The sequence below is a fragment of the Heterocephalus glaber genome, unplaced genomic scaffold (assembly GCF_053883595.1).
Source record: "Heterocephalus glaber isolate CG9 unplaced genomic scaffold, H.glaber_assembly_v1.0 deba00001447, whole genome shotgun sequence".
Classification (NCBI taxonomy): domain Eukaryota; kingdom Metazoa; phylum Chordata; class Mammalia; order Rodentia; family Bathyergidae; genus Heterocephalus; species Heterocephalus glaber.
Genome location: NW_028258299.1, coordinates 5,271,956 through 5,291,289, shown reverse-complemented (window position 1 = coordinate 5,291,289; position 19,334 = coordinate 5,271,956). Strand labels below are relative to the sequence as shown.

Below are 19,334 nucleotides of genomic sequence, written 5' to 3'. Positions count from 1 at the left end.
TGCCCTAAACTTTGGAAATTTCAGTTAAATAAACCGAATAGAAAAGTCTTTAAAAATAAGTGCCAGAGAAAGTGCTAAAATTGAAAGTGTACATGTGATCTAGCTATAACGTCTGTACCGTTTTCATTCTTGTTAAAGGAAAACCTGTATGAAGATGAGCCACATATAATAGAAAAGTAGCTGTTTGTTTTGGAATGTCATTGCTTACTGTGAAGTTAATTTAAGTTTAAAAATAAAGTGAATTTGATGGGCTTGACTATAATGTTAGGGTACTTAAGTGCCAAATATAATTTGTTTTCTGGACCAGAATAGTGTTGTTGGGGGAGAAGCTGAAACACAGGGGTAGTCTTGAAGATTGCTTCAAGTTTCAATTGTTAAATTGCTTTTTGTTGTGAGGTGGTGGCTTCCCTGCCACCCTCCCCTTGTTTATTCATGAAGCCATGGCAGACCTGCTTGACCACTTCTGTTTGCCTAGGAAAACTCTTGGAATAGATTACTTTGTCTTACTTGGCCTCTAAGCTTCCCTGGCGTGCATGCACCCCTGCAGTCCGTGGGGCATTGTTTGGTGGGAGGCCACCTCCCAGCCATATGGAAAATCTAAAAGGTGGCATGTGAGTGGGCGTGGGGTCACCTGAGAGATACATTTTTCCTTTGAAATTGTAGGCCTGAGTGCTTTAAGACTGAGACATTTGAGTAAATGTTGAATTGTGTGCCGAGAGCACTGTATTGAGTTCTGGCTCTTTGCCTTTTTTTCCTCCCTTGGTCACTCCAGATTTAAAAAGTGGGCATGGATTGAAACCTGGCACCTGGGAGCAATATCCTACATAGGCCCCTTGCTTTGTGGACAAGTATTTCCAGAAGCATAACCAGCTATATTTTATGTTTAAGCATGTGTAGATTTGGGTCCTAACAGGCAGTGACCTTTCTGAATATTTACACTGCCTAGTAAAATAGTGAGTGGGCTCTAGTTAGGAGCTTGTATTTGTTTTTCCTGCTCTGTAACTTAGTGGTGCCGACAGTAATTTACAAAGAGCTGGGGCCAGTGAAAGGTGGTCTTCAGCCCAGAGCCCTTGACTGCACATTGTACTCTGGCTGGCCCTGATCCTTGGCAGGGTGCATTCGAAACGTTACTTGATCATGTTGCATGATAGAATTGACTTAAGATTACACTTTCTCTCCCTGTGGCCGTTAGAAGTGATGCATCCACCAGAGTTGTTCAGTAACTCATGTTCATTCACTCTAAGGTTTCCAGAAAAAGGCCTTTTAGATTTTTGTCTTATTTTGTGGTTTTGAATTTATGGATTGAGGCAAGAGCTGATGTAGTGTAGCAGCACCACTTCCTTTGTGTGTTTTTATAGCTTATAGGACATGTTTTAGTCTATACACTTGTGATTATTTCTGATATGTCTGAATGTGTGTACATGTGTATCTGCAGGCATTCAGGTACTTTCAGCTGTGTGCTAATTTATTTTTTTACATTGTAGGCTAGGGGTGGGTGGTTGTAAGGGTGATCCTTGTGAGCTTGTCAGTGAGGTTGAGCGAACTGCGTGTATGCTCTGCAGACGAGCCTTACATTTTAATTAGTGCAGCTGTCTACAGCTGTTAGGTCAGAACGCATTGGGTGCTTCTTCAGGGTGGTTTTATCTTGCACTGGAGGTTTTATGGATCTGGGTGGCTGTGTTTCTTAATCCCTTTCCCATTGCCACCGAGCTTGCTTTTAAGCAAATGATAGTACAAGACAAGCTTTTGCTTACTCATGTAATAGTTTACTTGTGAAAGATTTATTTTAGGTTTGGGGAAGTTGAGGAACCATGTAGCTTATTTAATACATTTAATACGCTTTTCTAAGGTCACAGTTTTGCTTGCTATTGTATAGTTCAAGAAGCCAGTGGAACCATCCATGTTATAATAGGAAGCCAGTATTTTGTTTAAAAAGGGATGAGGAGTTCTTTGTTCTTTAGTCTAGGGTTAGTTTGTAAAACTCAAATAAATGTTAGCTTAAATGGCAGTGACATGGCTAGAACACCCCTATTCCTTGTCTTCCCACTTTTTACGCTGCTCGAAAGGGACTGAGAAAGACATTGACTCATAGTTTGGCCATGGAGTGGATGATCAATAGAAGGGTTTAGAAATATCTCTATTCAGGGGCATGTATTTGTGTCCAACTTTAAATTTCAAAATGCATTATTGGGTCTCAGTTATGGTAGATTTGAATCTTTAAATCTGGGCCTCTAACAGATTAAGATGTTGCAGACTGTAAAGCAGATTGTGACACGAATGACCTCCATTTTCAGTGGACAGATCTCTGTACTGTCTGCTGGCTCGAGTGATACAGCTGTCTAGGGCTGTTGTCACCATCAAGGGTATCTGAGATCGTGCAGTACATTTCTTAAAAGGAGCAAAAAGTAAGAAAAACAATATCGATCGACACCTGCTCTGTGTAAAGCTCATGTGTTAGTGTTGGAGTGCTGTTGGGGACTGGAGTGGTGGGCGGACAGTGAGATAGGCTTAGAGAAAGAAATTCTTTTTTAACTCATTAGAGAAACGGTCCTTTTTAAAAACAACCTGGAATGAGGAAATGGAGTACAGCATTCTCTAGAAATGTGATAATTTCAATAAAACTTGTCTAGAAAATATTTTCTCTAATTAAAGGTTATTAAAAGATTTAGATTGGCACCGAAACATTGGTGAATTAAAGTGAAAATAGAGGGAATTGAAAGAAATTATCTTACATCCAACCCAAACAGATCATTATTATTATTTTTGGTACTGGGGATCGAACTCCGGACCTTGCGCTTGTGAGGCAGGGGGTGGAACCACTGAGCTAAATCCCCGGTCCCCCAAACAGATTATTTTAAAAGCTCATTTGTAAGTCCTTTTTTGTTGTTGAGATTTGTTTTCTTTTGATTCCAGATGTTAATGATGACTGGGGTCTTAGACTTGCTCTCAAAAATTTAATTAATCTGCCATATGACCTATTTAGATATTTGTATCGAAGAACAAAAAAGAATAACATTGGCAATGAATGAGCATGAAAAATAAACTTAAATTTACTAAAATAAAGTTTTTTTGGGGTGAAACTGGTATTAAAGCCAGGGAGTGAAGCATGCTAGATAAGTGCTTAACCACTGAAGTAATTGAGCTTTTAGTAACTACCATTGGCAGCTCTGTTGGTTAATCACTTATTCAGCATAGCATGCTGGTCAGTGTGTGAGTTCTGTTCCCAGTTTTTATTAGTTATTGTTGAACCTGGGATGTTGCTTAGCCTATGTGAGTATCGCCTTAATATGGGAAAATGGTGAAAAGGTCTGGAGGGTGTGTGTCATGTCTTAGCCCATTTTCTGTGGCTATTATAGAATGCTGCACACTGGCTAATTGATAACACTAGACATTTTCTTGGCTCAGTTCTAGAGGTTGAGCAGTCCAGCAGCATGGGGCTGGGATGTGGAAAGGGTCTTGCTGCTGTGTTCTCCCATACTGGAAGGGGAGATCAAGAGAGCACACTCGAGAGACCACAAGAGCCCAGCCAGGTGCAGCAAACTCTGAGGTCAGTCTGCCAGGCATAGCTTCAGTACCTCTTTATTAGATGCCACCTCTCAGTACGGTTCGGTTGGTGAGTAAGTTTCTAATCCAGGAACATCGGGGTGTCACTGTCAAAGCATGGCAGTATACAGAGATGCATAGGCCATGCCCGGCACCTAATGGTGAAGACTTCGTATACGAAGTGAGCGCTATGTGCTAGGTACTATTATTTGCTGCTGGCAACACGAGAAAGACAAAGTTCCAGTCCTCAAAACACTCATATTACAACAGGAGAAAACAATAGAAGAGAAGATAATGATTTGTAAAACTCAACGGTAACTTCTACGCGTGCTAGTGATTTTTTTTTTGTTTTCTTCCATGATAAATATTAATTTTTCATGTCACTGGAAGGGTTTTTTTTGGGGGGGGGCACTTTTTTTTTTTTTGGTACTGGGGATCGAACTCAGGACCTTGCGCTTGCGAGGCAGGCGCCGGAACCGCTGAGCTAAATCCCCAGCCCTAGGGGTGCTTTTGAGACAAGGTCTCCCTATGTAGTTTAGGCTGGCCTTGAACTAGCAGCAGTCCTCCTGCCTCAGCCTCCCCAGTGCAGGGATTACAGGCATTTGACACCACGCCCAGCCTGAAAGGATTTATTAACCACTGTTAACAAGTTTTTGGCTCCTATGTTAGAGGCGGAAGAGACTTTTCCCGGAAAAGAAAAAAACAAAACCCAACATGGAACAGAAGAAACATTAAATAAAGATAGTGATGTGTCAGTTTAAGTGCCCAGTAGGAGAAAGAGAATGTTTGAATTATGGCCTATCTGTACAAGGGAATATTATGCAGCCATTAAAATCATTATGATATAGGAGCTTGGCTTGTGGTATAATGGTAGAGCTCTTGTCTAGTGTGGGCCAGGCCTTGAGTTCCATCTTCTACACTGGGAGACAAATCATGATGTAAAAATACCAGCAAAACTATATGGAAAAAAGCTGTGCATGCCAAACTGTTCATACAGTGTGATCCCAGTAAAATACCCCACATTTACTCAGCAGAAACTGAGGAAAGAGATGAGAAAAAATACACTAAACATTGATAGTGCTAATAGCTGGATGATAGGATTATGAATGATTTCGTTTCCTTAATATTGTTCTGCTGTTGCATGACTTATTTACTCTCTGCAGGTTTCAGTCACACTGAGGTAAAAGTGGAAAGACCGGGGTTTATTGTATTTGAAAGATTGGACTGCAGCTTAACAGCTGGTGAATGCTAAGGCTAGGATTCCAGGCCAAGTCCGGATCCTCTGTGCTTGACTGAGTCCTGACTGTCTTCCTAATGGAGAGGTCTTCTGACAGGGGTGGGGGTTGGTTGGTTGTTGTTGTTGTTTGTAGTGCACACCTGTAACTGCAGTACTTTGGGAGACTGAGGCAGGAGGATTGGAAGTTTGAGCTTAGCCCAGGCAACTTACTTATTTGGTGAGATTCTGACTCAAAAGAAAATTTAAAAAAAGGCTGGAGATGTAGCTCAGTGTGACGGTCTCAAGTTCATTTCCTAGTATCCCCCACACTCCCACCATGAAGGATCTTCCTCCCAGCCCTTTGGTATCTTCTCTGTTAACAAGAGTGCTTGTCAGTCTTACTGGACAACAACAGTCGATGCATGTGCGAAACCTCCATGGACTTTAGTGAATGGTTTGCTCAGTGGTCTTTAGGTTGCACAATGAGCTTGGAGCTATAATAAAAAGCTTCAATTTTTAAATTGTCCGGGAAGGAAGGGGAGGTTATTTCAAATCCAAAACTCTAGTCCCCATTCTGTTTTTGTTCTTCTATTAAAATAATTGGTTTTCTAAGACTGTATTTATCTCATGGAAATAATTTATGATTAAGAAATTAAAACATTACAAACATATATAATGAAAAATAGCTTCACTCCCTCTCCAGAAACATCGCACATGTTGACATTATAAATTCTAAATGTAGGGCCAGGGATTTAGCTCAGTGGTTCTGCCGCCTGCCTCGCAAGCGCAAGGACCAGAGTTTGATCCCCGGTACAAAAAAAAAAAAGAAAAATTCTAAATGTACTGTTCTTGTTACAACCTTTTCAGTCTTTGTTATTTGTGTTGTGGGTCTATAAAGAATACCTATCATCTTAATTGATGAATATTTTGATTACTTGTGGGATTTTTGTTGTTGGGATAAGTAGTACTACAAAGAGCATCTGTGGATACAGCTCATAAACCTTTGCTTCCTTATTTATAAAATTATCTATGGGAGCCAGGCATGGTGACTCACTCTGGGAGGCTGGGGTGGGAGGATTAAAAGTTTGAGCCCAGCTGGGGCAACCTAGCAAGGACCCTTTCTCCAAATAAAAAATAGAACAAGGACCTGTGGTTTAGCTCAGTGTGAAAGCACTGGGCTCAATCTCCATTACCTGCCCTCCCCAACCAAAGGTAAGCAAACCAACCAACCGACCAAATACCTGTCAAGTAAGTTCCTAGGTACAGGCTTTCTGGGTCTTTATGTCGTATCATTGAAAGTTCTATTGATAAAATAATTAAGCAGTCATGTTTCATTGAAGATGTCAGAGGTTGTAGAAAAGTCAGATAATAAGTATATTTTTAATTAAAAAATTTAACAACCTATCCTCAGAAGGAGGCTATGAAGAGGGACAATTCTTTAGGAATTCCTACTCTTTTCACAGCTGGCTCCTTATAGTTCCCGAAGCTGAGGAGGGCCTGTGAGTGCCTTGGGAAGCCAAGAGTTTGCACTGAGAGCAGGAATAATAAATACAGTAGAGCGCTGGCGGGAGGAGGCTGCAGGGTAACAGCGGAGCCTGGCCAGTGTGCTGTGAGGGTAGCAGTGAGGCCTTCTGCTCGAGGGTTTAATGGTGACTCACATGACAGTTTGGTTCGTGCTTGGGGGTTAGGATGAGGCAATGGATGTAAGTCACAATAGGAAGTAGGAGACATTTTAATTTTAGAGTATTAATTGGAAGTTATGTGTGGAAATTGTAAGAATAAAATAGGTAAGTATTGTATAGGAGGAGATCTTTATAAAATTAAAGTTTTTATGTCATTAACATTTGAGATAATCGTTAAGTTCTAAGACGAACAATTAGATGTTTCTCATATCCTGTTTTTCACAATGTGCATGAGCTCTTGTGATTTTTAAAAAAGAGTCAGTTTATATATAGTGACTGTTGGACTTCAGAGAATCAAAACAGTTCCTGTACTGTGCATTTGAAAAATTGCTTATGTCAAAAGCCTCCAGATGGTGGGTGCTGTGTTCAAAGTTGTATTTACTGTGGACTCACCAGATTATCTAAAAATAGCTAGTTAGAAGCAGTGGTGTATTAGGTCTCTGCTGGTCTTGAACTTCAGCATCAACAGTGACTTTACTTGTGTGCCTTTTAATAAAATGGTAGTTAAAATTACATCCTTTAGGGCTGACGATTTAGCTCAGTGGTGCCACCGCTTGCCTCCCAAGCACAGAGTCCCAAGTTTGATCCCCGGTACCAAAAAAAAAATTACATCCTTTGATATGGTCTTCAAGATTTCTTTGTTTGGCCAATTTGTACTCTGGACAAACAATGGAAGCAGTTAAGTAGGTTCTTTTTATGTGGCTGTCTCTCAGAAGTGAGATTGGAAAAATTCTATTGATTCATCATTCAAAGAGTGTTTTACTTACTCTAAAGTTCTATCATTTTAAACATTTAAAAATGTGACATATGGCTGACACTTTATATATATATATATATATATCTGGAATAATATTGGTAAATATTTTGTAACTGTATTTTTGGTATTACCAATCAGCAAGGACAACAAACCTTAATATCCAAATCCATTCTCCATAATGAATGCTGTTTTTCTGTTACAAAGATTTAATAGAAAGTTTTTTTTGGAAGAACTAAAACATCTTATTTTTCTTGCTACACATATTACTATTTATTTGCTTAAGATGAATAGGTTGTATAAGTTAATGTAAAAACATAGGAAAATAGTTTGAAATATTATGCAGAAATTTTATTTTTAGTTTTTGTGTGTGTGTGTGGCAGGTAGAGGGTTGAACTTAAGATATTCAGGAATTTTACTTAGTAGAAAGACTGGTGCATTTATTATTTTGCTGAGTTTATATAGAAAAACCTGTATCTAGAGGGAACCTTTTGAACAATATTTTTTTAAATAATATTTTTTTCAATGCTGAATTCTTACTATTTTTTTTTTTTAAAAGAGAGTTAATAATTGGGGAAATTATACAGAGGAGTTCTTGCCTTAGTGTCTTCTTTTTTTGTTACTGGGGATTGAACTCGGGTTCTTGTGCTTGCACAGATTAGTGTCATTTTTTTGTCTGCCTATCTGGTCACTGTCTTTTCTTTCCTAGACTGTGCTCTTTCCACAAAGCATAATTCTCACGTTGAATAGGTATGGGGAAATGCAGTGTCCACCTTTCTCAGTATGTTAGATGGTCATGGGAGGGGTGGTAGCAATTAATATTCACTTGTAAGTATATTGTGGGTAGGAGCAGTTTTGATTCCTGAATAGAAAAGAACAAAAAGTTTTGGAAAATGTTACCACTGAGGTCTGGCTTTTTTTTTTAGGTACCAGGGATGAAACCTGGGACCTTGGGCTTGCAAGGTGGGCGGCAGCACCCACCATGAGCCAAATCCCCGGCCCTGGCTTTTTTTTTGTAAAGGAAATTGGTGTTCTTCAGTTTCTCCAACTGATTATAGAAACATCTTTTATTGGACAAATATTATTTTATTTGTATTTGTTTGAAAGATTAATGTATTAAGATGGGCTTTATTTTATTTTTTGGTGCCAGGGATTGAACTCGGGACCTTGCCTTTGTGCAGCAGGCACCGTAACCACTGAGCTAAATCCCTGGCAAGATGGGCTTTATTTTTAGGATGCTTGTGCATTTACAGAAAAATTGAATAGACAGTACAGTGTTTGTGTATGCTCCCTCACCCACAGGCCCCTGATTATTAGCACCTTGCAGTAATGTAGTACTGTGTCACAGCTGACGAAGCAGTTTTTTTTGTTGTTCTTGGTTTTTTTTTGGTATTGGGGATTGAACTCGGGACCTTGCGCTTTCGAGGCAGGTGGCAGAACCACTAAGCTAAATCCTGGCCCCTTTAATGAAGCATTTTTGAGATCCATTATTTATAACTCAACCTATAGTTTATATTAAGATTCACTATGTCTTATACATTCTATGGGCTTTGACAAATGTTTGATGATGTATATCCACCTTTATGATATTACACAGAAGTTTCAGTGTTTTAAACATATCCTGGGGTCCACCTCTTTATCTTCCTCTTTCTCCCCGCAAGCCCTTGGCAACCACTGACGTTTTTAATGTCTCCATAGTTAAGTTTTTCTAGATATCATGTAATTGGACTCACAGCAGTATGTAGCCTTTGCAGGTTGGCCACTTAGAATTGGTTTTTTCCACAAAGAATGGCTGGTATCAAGAAATCAACCAATAACAAATGCTGGCGGGGGTGTGGGGAGAAAGGAACCCTTCTCCATTGTTGGTGGGAGTGCAGACTGGTGCAACCACTGTGGAAATCCGTATGGAGATACCGCAAAGAACTAGGGCTAGAGGTCCCATTTGACCCAGCTAGTCCCCTGCTGGGAATCTTCCCCAAAGAATTAAAAGAATCATACCACAGCGATATATGTGCACCTATGTTTATAGCGGCACAGTTTGTAATAGCTAAGGTTTGGAAACAGCCCAAGTGCCCATCAACTGGAAACTGGATAAAGATGTGGGTTTTGTATACAATGAAGTACTACTCAGCCATAAAGAATGAGAAACTAGAGTCATTTATAGCTAAATGGATACATATCGAGGCCATACTCTTAAGTGAAATAAATAGGACACACATGTAAATACCGAATAGTAGCTCCAGTGTGAGAAACTGAAAGTGTAAATAAGGATGAAAATGATTAGAACAAATAATTGATAATTTGAAATAGGAAAAGGTCCAAAGGTGGAGGGGTGGCAGGAGGGGAAGGGGAAAGGGAAGAAAGGAAAGGAAAAATTATGTGAAAGAAAAAAAAAATGGAAACAAAGTTTATGTAAATAGGGAAGGGTGGTGGGGGTGAAGGGCGCATAGGTAATGGGGAAAAAATAAGAACTAAGATACATCATGTTCAGGTACAAACACCCAATGATAAATGTAAATGTATTGCATACCTAAAATGTACCAATTAATATAAAAAAAATTGGTTTTTCTTTTTGGTACTGAGGATTGAACTCAGGACCTTGTGCTTGTGAAGCAGGCGGCGAAACCATGGAGCTAAATCCCCAGCCCTGGAATTGTGTATTAAAGGTTTCTTCACATTTCCCTTCCTGCCTTTCCTTGACGGTATTTGGGGTTCATTGAACCTAGGACCTTGTGCATATTAGGCAGGTGCTGTACCATTGAGTGACACCCCCAGCTTCTGCCTCTTTCCTTCTCTCGTAAAAAAATTTTTTTGGGGGTGGGAGTACCGGGGATTGAACTTGGGTCCTTGTGTTTGCGAGGCAGGGGGTGGAACCACTGAACTAAATTCCCGGCCCTCTCTCTTAAAATTTTAGACAGCACCTCAGTTGCCCAGGCTGGCCTCGAATTTGAGATCCTCATGACTTAGGGCGCCCTCCGCCCGTAGAATTAGCGGGACTTGGCACATCCACCTCTTTCGTGTCTCTTTGTGACGTAATAGCTCACTACTTATTATGCTGATAATATTGAGTGGATGTTCTACAATGTATATATCCAGTCACCTACTCAGGGGCATCTTGGTTGTGTCCACATTTGGTTCATTATGAATAGAGTTGCTACAAACATTATGTGCAGGTTTTTGTGGGGAGATTTGAGTTTTCAGCTCTTTTGGGTAAATACCAAGGGGCATGATTGTTCTGTCATGTGTAAGAATTTGTTTAGTTTTCTGGGAAACTGCCATGCTGTCTTCTAAAGCATCTGTACCATGTTGCATTTCCACCAGCAATGAATGAGAGTTCTTGCTCCACATGCTTGGTAGCATTTGGTATTGTGGAGTTGAGCCTCTTTTAGTTATTTAAAATCTTTTTTATATGACTACTTACTCATTTCTCTTGTCAGATGTGTTACAATTTTGATTTTTTTGTATTATTTTTCTTAGAGAAAATGAGAACCATATGTTTTATGCGTTATATGTGTCTCATTCTCCATTCTGCAGGGAGAGCGTATATAGGTATAAATTTAAAACGAACAATACAATCCTCTCTCCCCCTGTTTTTTTTTTTTTTTTTTTGGTACCGGAGATTTGGGACCTTGAGCTGGGAGGCAGGCAGCGAAACCACTGAGCTAAATCCCTGCCCCTCTCTGTGTTTTTAAAAGACAAGGTCTGATATAAATTGTCTAGGCTGGCCTCAACTCTGTGATGTTCTTGGGTCAGCCTCCCAATTGCTGGATTATAGGTAATGCTACCCTGTCTAGTTTTGATTAGATTTTTTTTTTTTTTGGTATCGGGGATTGAACTTGGGACCTTGCGCTTTTGAGGCAAGTGGTGGAACCACTGGGCTAAATACCCGGCCCTTGATTAGATATTTTTAATGAGCATAATTCTGTTGCAGTGATGTTAGGTTATGGTTCATGTAAAATTTACTGTTAATTTGTTAGTAATTCCATGTAAGTGTGATTTTCTTTCAGTTTCCCTGTATTCATTTTCAAAAATTTCACAGTATAAAAGAAAAGGATATTATATTTTTATTCTCTTTATTTTGAAATTTTGGAAATAGACCCATTCTACTAAGGTATTTATTTGCTAGATATACATAGATACAAAGAACTAGTATTTTCTTTTTTGAGAACCATTTATTTGAATAATCAAAAGATTCAGAAATAAAAATTTGATCTTATTCGTGGAGTTTATAACTGTCTAATTGTAATGGCAACAGTGATTGTGTAGGTCTAAGAGGAGGTTAGAACTATGTCCTGACTTCGAATTTAAATGGCCCCCCATCCCCCATTACCATAAGGGATGGAACTCAGGACCTTGGCGCTTGTGAGGCACGTGCAGTGCCACTGAGCTAAATCCTCGGCCCTAGAATATTTTGACTCTTAATATTTGTTTTCCTACTTTTTATTTTCTTGAGACAGGATTTCACTGTGTAGCCCAGGCTGGCTCCAAATTTGGGTACAACTTCGTGCGTCAGCCTCCCAAGTGCTGGGATTACAAACATGCTCCCCCATGCCTGGCTTTGACTCTTACTTATCCAGTATTAACAAGTTACTCATCAGAATTCAATGTCGACTTACTGTGCTCTTGTTAGCATCCAAAGCTGTAGCTATGGAGATAGTTTGGATAGGCTCTCCTGATGGTTATGCAGCTCATTATTAATTCCTGTCAGGGATTCTTATTTCTTTTTTTTTTTAAGTACCAGGGATCGAACTGAGGGCCTTGCGCTGTTGAGGCAGGCATAGTGCCACTGAGCTAAATCCCTGGCCTCTGTCAGGGTTTATTTTTTTTTATTATAGATCAAAATTTTTATTGAGAAATTTGTACATATACATGGAATTGGAAGAAATAATGCTTAGCAATACCATGGACCTTTCATCTAGCAATAACAACTTGCAAAATTATGTTCTAATGTGTATACTGATATTGATGCAATCCATTGATCTTACTGAAATTTCACTAGTTTTACTTGTTAGTTGTGTGTGTGTTTCTGTGTAATTTCACCACCTGCGTGGGTTCCTGCACCCTTCACCACAGTCATAACACAGAACTGTCCCATTTCCCGTAGGGCCCCTCCAACTGCTTGGCCTGTAGTGACCACATTTCCCTCCCCTTATCGTTACGGATTCAGTCTCTCCCTCCAGCCTTCATCTTATAAGGAGTGAAACTTGGGGTCACATCAATTGCATATTTCATTTTATGAGGAATTGTTTAACTTTTTCAGAGTAGGTCTGCTATTTTAAACTCCTACCAACAATGACTGAGTGATGCAGTTTGCCTGTGTCCTTTCTAGAATTTAGGCTTGTCATCATAAAAATATGGAATGCTTCACGAATTGGCATGTCATCCTTGTGCAGGGGCCATGCTAATCTCTGTATCATTCCAAGTTTAGTATATGTGCTGCCGAAGCGAGCACAGGGATTCTTAACTTTATTTTTACCAGGGACTCTTGAGTATTGTTGTCAGTTATGACCTATCCCCAGGGACAAGTTTATAACGGTCGGACACATAGGCACAGTACACAATTTCGGGTGGCTTGTGGACCCCCTGCGGCCCCTCTGTGGCCCTGTCCTTAAGAACCTCTGTTCCGGTGAGCCCATGTGGAGTTTCTAGGGAGGGGCTGTGATTCTTGACATTGGGCGGCCACCATCTTCCGTGGAGACTTGGGGGATATGGCAAGCTTGTGTGCACTGATGGTCTGCAGAGAGGCTTTGTGCGCCACTGGACTGCTGCTTCCTGAGGCTCGGGGAAGAAACTTGCTCAGCTCTTGGGGCTAGAAGACACTCACCTCCTGAGTGTGTGGTTTGTTTTAACTAAAGGATTTAGAATCCTGCAACTGATCACGTTTCCTCTGCTGCTTTGAACTATTAGCTTGCAAAATTTTGTCCACATTCAACGCAAAGTATAAAGTGAATGTGAATACTTAGATTTTATGTACCACCTCATTCATGGGTTCATCTTCACCTTATAATTTTCCTGGGTCCCAAGGAAAAGAAAAGTGTGGTGTGGTAAAGAGGAGAGGCTTTGTAGCCTGTGTGACCTGAGGAAGGCCATGTATGCTCAGGTTTTCTCCTGGAAATCGTTCTTGCCTCTTGGGGTTACTGCAAGGGTACAGTGGGGTGCTCTTTAGAGCTCTACCTGGCACAGATGAATGCTGAAGAAACCTAGGCTGCTGTTGTTATCCCTCTACCCTTATCTATGTTAAATTTTATTTTTTATTGTATGACTCACAGTAAGTTGCCTTGAACCCGTTTAAAAATAAGCCAATCTCTCCATCTCAATGTGGATGTGGATAGGAAGGTTTAACCTCTGCTTGAAGGCAGTCAGTAAAGAAATTGTGTGGAAGTGCTATGGACTGAATTGTGTTCCCCTCAAATGTATGTGTTCAAGCCTAACTAACCCCTATGTGATGGTGCATATTTGGACGTGTGGCCCAGATGGTGAGATTTAGGAGATTAAGGGGAGAGGAAGAGAGACAGAGTGAGAGGACACGGCCAGACAGTGTTCCTCTGTGAGCCAGGCAGGGAGCTCTCACTGGGAAATGGAGTTGGCCTTGGTCTGTTACAATGTCTCGAACACTCTAATGCAGAAAGTACATTTTGTACATGCAGAGTAAGGTGAGATCACACTTCTGTTTGCAGAAGGCTTTACACCTCCTGGACAGCCTTCACTGGATTTCCAGCCGCTCAGCTAGCTGCCTTGTGCAGGAGGCAGAGCAGATGCTGACTCTTGAATAAAAAGATGAGAGCTAAATGTAGTGAAGTGAGTTCAGCTGCTTACGATCAGGTTCCATTTTGGAAGTGGGTAGACTCTAGTAGTTATGTTTTCTGACTTCTGTATCCACTGTTCCCTATGTGAATACGTTCATATTGTCAGTCTGCTAATCCTTGTTTAGAAGAACATAACCTTAATTTTTATTCTTTGTAGTCGCTGTATTTTCAAGATGGAGAAGTCTCTTGTTTCTTTTATTCCAACTTGGAAATTGAAATCTCAGGGGCGAAATAGTTGAATCTATCTTTCCTATCTTGGAGAAAAATTGGAATGTAAATTTTTTGGCCTGCTGGTTAGATATAAAGTGTAAAATTTCTTCAAAGTACCATAATTCTAAGAAATGTGATGCCTATTTAGTACCCAAGACATTTTTATCCTTTTATTTTGATAAAGATATTGATTTGCTATTTAGTCTTGCTGATGAACATCTGTGGTGTAGGATATAGGAGTTATTTGAAACTGTATATCATAAGAAGATTGTTATTTATTTTAGTCAAGGTGATTTGAAGACCATTTCTTTAAATAGATGCAACTGCAGTGTTAGAAGGTAGAAACTGGCTGGGTGTGGTGACGCACATCTGTGATCCCAGCACTCTCGGAGGCTGAGGATTGCAAGTTCGAGCTCAGCCTGGGCCACTTAGTGAGACTCTTTCTCAATAGAAACAGGGAAGGGGACAAGCTGAGATCCTCAGTACTTGCCCCCCAATCCCCCATAGAAATTTTAAGAGGAAAGAAACCCCCCTGAAACCCAAATGCCAAACTCTTGTTTTTTTTTTTTTCCTTCCTGGTACCGGGGATCAAACTCAGGACCTTGTGCTTGTGAGGCAGTTGAGGCACCACTCAGCTAGATCTCTGCCCGTTCAAACCGTAGCACAAATTTTATTTTATTTTTTGGTACCAGGAATTGAACTCGGGACCTTGTGCTTGTGAGGTAGGCAGTGGAATCACTGAGCTAAATCCCTGGCCCTGATTTTCTGTGCTGATTGCCAGTTGGTTCATAAAATTCAAGGATGACCATACGGCTGCTACATAGTCTACTTTATTTTCCTTGGTCATTCTTCTGTTTTTACTTCCCTATCTTCTTGTTAGGCCTCCTGTTTAAGGAAAAAAAAAAAAAACCAGAGCAGGCCAGAGAGAACTTCTCACTTCTCACCACCACCACATCTCCTCACCCTGCAGGATACTCTGTCTTCTTGGCTGTTTGTATGCAGACAGATTTTCCAGGCACCTCTGCTGTCCCCTCTGTAGTTGTAGTGTCACTACCCCTGCTAGCCATTGCCCATCTCTCTGCTGCCTTTGCAGCAAAACTTCTCAACACAAATTGTCTGTACTTGGGTCTCTAGTTTTTCTCTTAAACTCCCCTGCCCTAGTCACTTCAGAAAGACTACCCTCCCTGAAATATTTTCCTGATTGAGATCTGCTTTCCCACTCTCAAGTTTCAGTGAGGCCTACCTAGACCTTTGCCTTTGCTCTAGCTTCCTCTTAGATTGTTTTGTTTTCCCCTGAAGTACTTACCTTCTAGTAGTCTATTTGGTACTTTATTGCTTATTGTCTTGTTCCTCCACTAGAATATGAAGTCTTGAATGGGAAGAAAAACTTTTGACTGTTTGGTTCACTGATCTATCTCTAGCACATACAACAGTAACTGGAACGTGATAGATACCTGATGAATATTTGTTGAATCTTTACAGAAGTCCCTAGAAACCATGGCTTTAAAAATCACCTAAATGAGTAGAATTTAAAATTTGATCTTTGGGCCGGGGATTTAGCTCAGTGGTTCTGCCACTTGCCTCACAAGCGCAAGGACCTGAGTTTGATCCCTGGTACAAAAAAAAATTTTTTTTTGATTTTCTAATCCAGACCTACTTGGCCACCTTCTTTGTATCTTTACTCAGACATCTAATAAAGCATCTAAAACAGAACATTCTAAGCATAGCTTCTGATGTTTCCCCCAACACCACATATAGCCTGGGTTTTTCGTTTTCAATTTCAGCTAGCAGACTTTATGCAGGGTTCTTTTCTTTGGTGTGTAGGCTGTATCACCAGGAAAGCCAGGGCAGCTGGAATGATCTTAGATTATTTAAATTAGTCTCATCTGGCATCTCCAAAATAGTCACAGTTTTGAACATTGAAAACAGTTTTACACAGTTGGGAGCATTAGATTAACCTTCTTAAAATCCAAACTTGGTATGTAGGGTTTCTGAACAATCAGGCCCGATAGCTTCAGAAGGATTGATATAACTTTCTTCAAAGTGGGTAATTTACTGTCTACTTACTATCTACCAATAAGTTATAAAATTTCTTTTGCTTTACTTGCCCATGAAGCCCAAAGAATCTTGTCTTTGTAAATTAATATATATTAATAGTTTATAGGCCAGTATCTGGATACTATAAGCAGACCTGTTGGATGGGAAAATTACATTTAACTTAGTACTAGATTTTCATAGATGACAGAGATCATAGTTTGTAATAAAATTTTCTTTTCTTTTGGAACCAGGAAACTAACACAACAATACTGTTTGGCTTGGTTGCTTGGTTGCTTCCTTATCAGGGTCTTGCTCTGTAATACTGGGTGGTTCTGAACTCACTGTGTAACTCAGCTTGGCCTCAGACTTGTTCCTTCTGCCTCAACCTTCCGAGTGCTGAGATTACAGGAGTGTGCCACCACTCCCAACCAATTTAGTTTTTAATTTAGTGTGATGGCGGTATAGAGGAAATCATAGGGAGCAGACCATGCCACAATAACATGGTTGATCAGTGAAAAAGTTTGTTGGCATTTGGTAGATGAAGAGGAAAGGAGGAATTGGTATGAATAAACTTTAACTTTCTAAGTAATTGAACTTTCTTCATGCATCTAGTGGTTTAAAGTAGGATCTGTCTATGATAATCATTTGCACAAGTTCAGTATGGGGTAGGGCTGTGATAATTTGTTAAGATGGAGACACAGTCTTTGGTTTACAGTCTTATAATACTGTCTTCCCTTTGTGTAACACTAAAACATTCAATCCTTTTTTTTTTGGTACCGGGGATCAAACTCGGGTCCTTGTGCTTGCACAGCAGGCGGCGAAACCACTGAGCTATATCCCCAGCCCCAAACATTCAATCCTTAATCCTCAGCGCTGTCTTTTAAGATAGGATTGGAGTATTTACCTTGAACAGAGCGGGAAACAGCACTGTGTGAGTCAGAGCCCACCAATCCCTAGAAAGGTTTCCTTGTCTGAGGCTGCCAGCATTCCACACCCTCCAGACTTGTTGCATTGGGTGGGAAAGATCAAGCTGACATGACCGGCAGGGGAGAAATACCCATGGGTCGAATGTGATTGATGTGTGACCCTGGAGAAGGAGGAAGGGGAAGCTAATACAGGACTTGGAATGTGCTTGATTTGGGTGGACGGTTCAGCCTTAGAACGGAGTCTTAGAAAGTTGGTTTTGAACATACCTAAATATATGTTTTTTTGGGGAATCTATTAAACAGTTATTAGAGAAGCAAGATACTGTAATTCAGACTTTTCCCAACAATCTGATTTATACCAAATCAAATTCAGTGGTTAGGGTCAATGTTGACCTTATGAGGAAAATTGATTCCATTCTTGTTCAATTTGGTTTGTGACCAGAATTGTGGAAAGAATTTAGTGAACTGAGGGACCAGGTATATTTTTAGTTTTCCAGGAGAGTCTCAATTTGGTCTACCAGGCCCTGAGTTTTAAAGTACAGGAGCCAGGGAGAGTGTTCATATTGTGTCTTCCATGAAAAGACCAAACCAAATCAAACCTAACCTAACCTAATGATGTGGCTTAGCGGTAGGGCCCTTGCCTAGCATGCATGAGGCTCTGGGTTCAATTCCAGACTGGAAAAGGAAGCAAGGAAGGAAAAAGCATTTTGTTAAAAAAAAAAAAATTAAGTCCTGGAATTTAACACTACAGCACAATGAAGCAAAAAGTGTAGTCTAGTGACAGTGCTAGGAATTATTTTTATTTGCTGATAATAATGTTCTTTTTATAAAGAATCCATTTTTAGGTTCTTGGTCGATTAATTTATTTGAAAATAGTTTACAAATTATTACATTAATTTATCTAGATTGTTCCAAATCTGAAAACAGAAAAATAAATTAGCTTGCCTTTTTAACTGTTAGATGACCTAGATTGATTATATTTATTCTTTTCATTTTCATCTTCTGTCTGTTTTTCTAAGATGAAAATCAGATCTTCTGCTTTGACATGTTTGACCTACTCTATAATTAATTAGCTTCAGTTTTCCTTTAACTTGTATAATATTCATTTAAAAAATTTTATTCTGATTTTCAGCGATAAGAATTTACTCAAAAGATAATAAGCTACATTTGTAGTAGCTAAATTTATTAGTTGTAATCTGAAGAGGATTAGCAGAAAGCGAACCTTATTTGAAAACTGATTCCTTAGATGGAAGGCATGTGTGAGTTACAGTGTAGAACTCAGGAGGTTTGGTTTACCTCTGTGGCGGGTAAAGGGGTTTGTGAGCCAAATCTGGCACTTGGCTCCAGAAGGTGACCATCTCTGCCTACTGTCCACTGCTCTGGCTGGGGGAAGATGGCAGTGAGAGGGGACTAAAAGTCAGTCACGGCAGGGGCGAGGTGGAGGGCACCATATTGTGCTTGGATGGATTGATTGTCCTTTGTAGGGGTCACAACAGTTACCTAACCAAGTGTTTTTTAACTTGATTATTGCTTAATTTATCCTTCTTGTTTGGTTTTAAAGAAACCCTCTCCAGTTGAAATATCTTTGTTTTGAAGCCCCTCTGTTTTAAATGTGACACTTAGTGCTAATGTAACAGTTTGACAAATGAGTTCATAAGCTTCCATGTTTTAGCAGTAATTTCATCCAGAGGAAAGAGGCCCTTTTTTGTTTTTGTCCTCCCTGTACATTTATCTTTTTTTTTTTTTTTTTGAGACAGGGTCTTACTGTGTAGTTCAGGCTGGCCCTGAACTCATAGCAATCATCCTGCCTCAGCCTCCTGAATGCTAGGATTATAGACATGCACCAATGAGAAATTATTCCCTGGTATATGACACAGGCTTGATGATATTGGCTTTTCTAGCAATTGTCTATAAAGTGGATGTTTTAATATGCGTAATGTATTATTTAGTACATTGATTTATAGAGAATGTATGTAGTTACTTTAGTATTCTAAAACAGGCTTTTGGCACTCTGAACCTTGAAAAATTTAAGTAATGCTTTAGCATGGCTGTAAGTAGAAATTTTATTTGGTATCTGTTTTTCATTATGAAGAGCTTCTAATGTAATGAATTAAAGCCAAAACTAAAAAAAAGCTAAAAACCATAGCAGGATTAAACTAG

General features: G+C 39.8%; 1 protein-coding gene and 1 non-coding gene across 10 annotated transcripts in view; one reads left to right on the top strand and one right to left on the bottom strand.

Moving 5' to 3' along the window:
- Rere (arginine-glutamic acid dipeptide repeats) overlaps positions 1–19,334 on the top strand; it is a 385,951-nt gene that overhangs the window by 100,315 nt on the left and 266,302 nt on the right. The window lies entirely within an intron of this gene.
- On the bottom strand, positions 12,544–12,647 carry LOC147827371 (U6 spliceosomal RNA). The gene has a single exon (XR_015452588.1). It is a non-coding gene; the product is annotated as a U6 spliceosomal RNA (small nuclear RNA).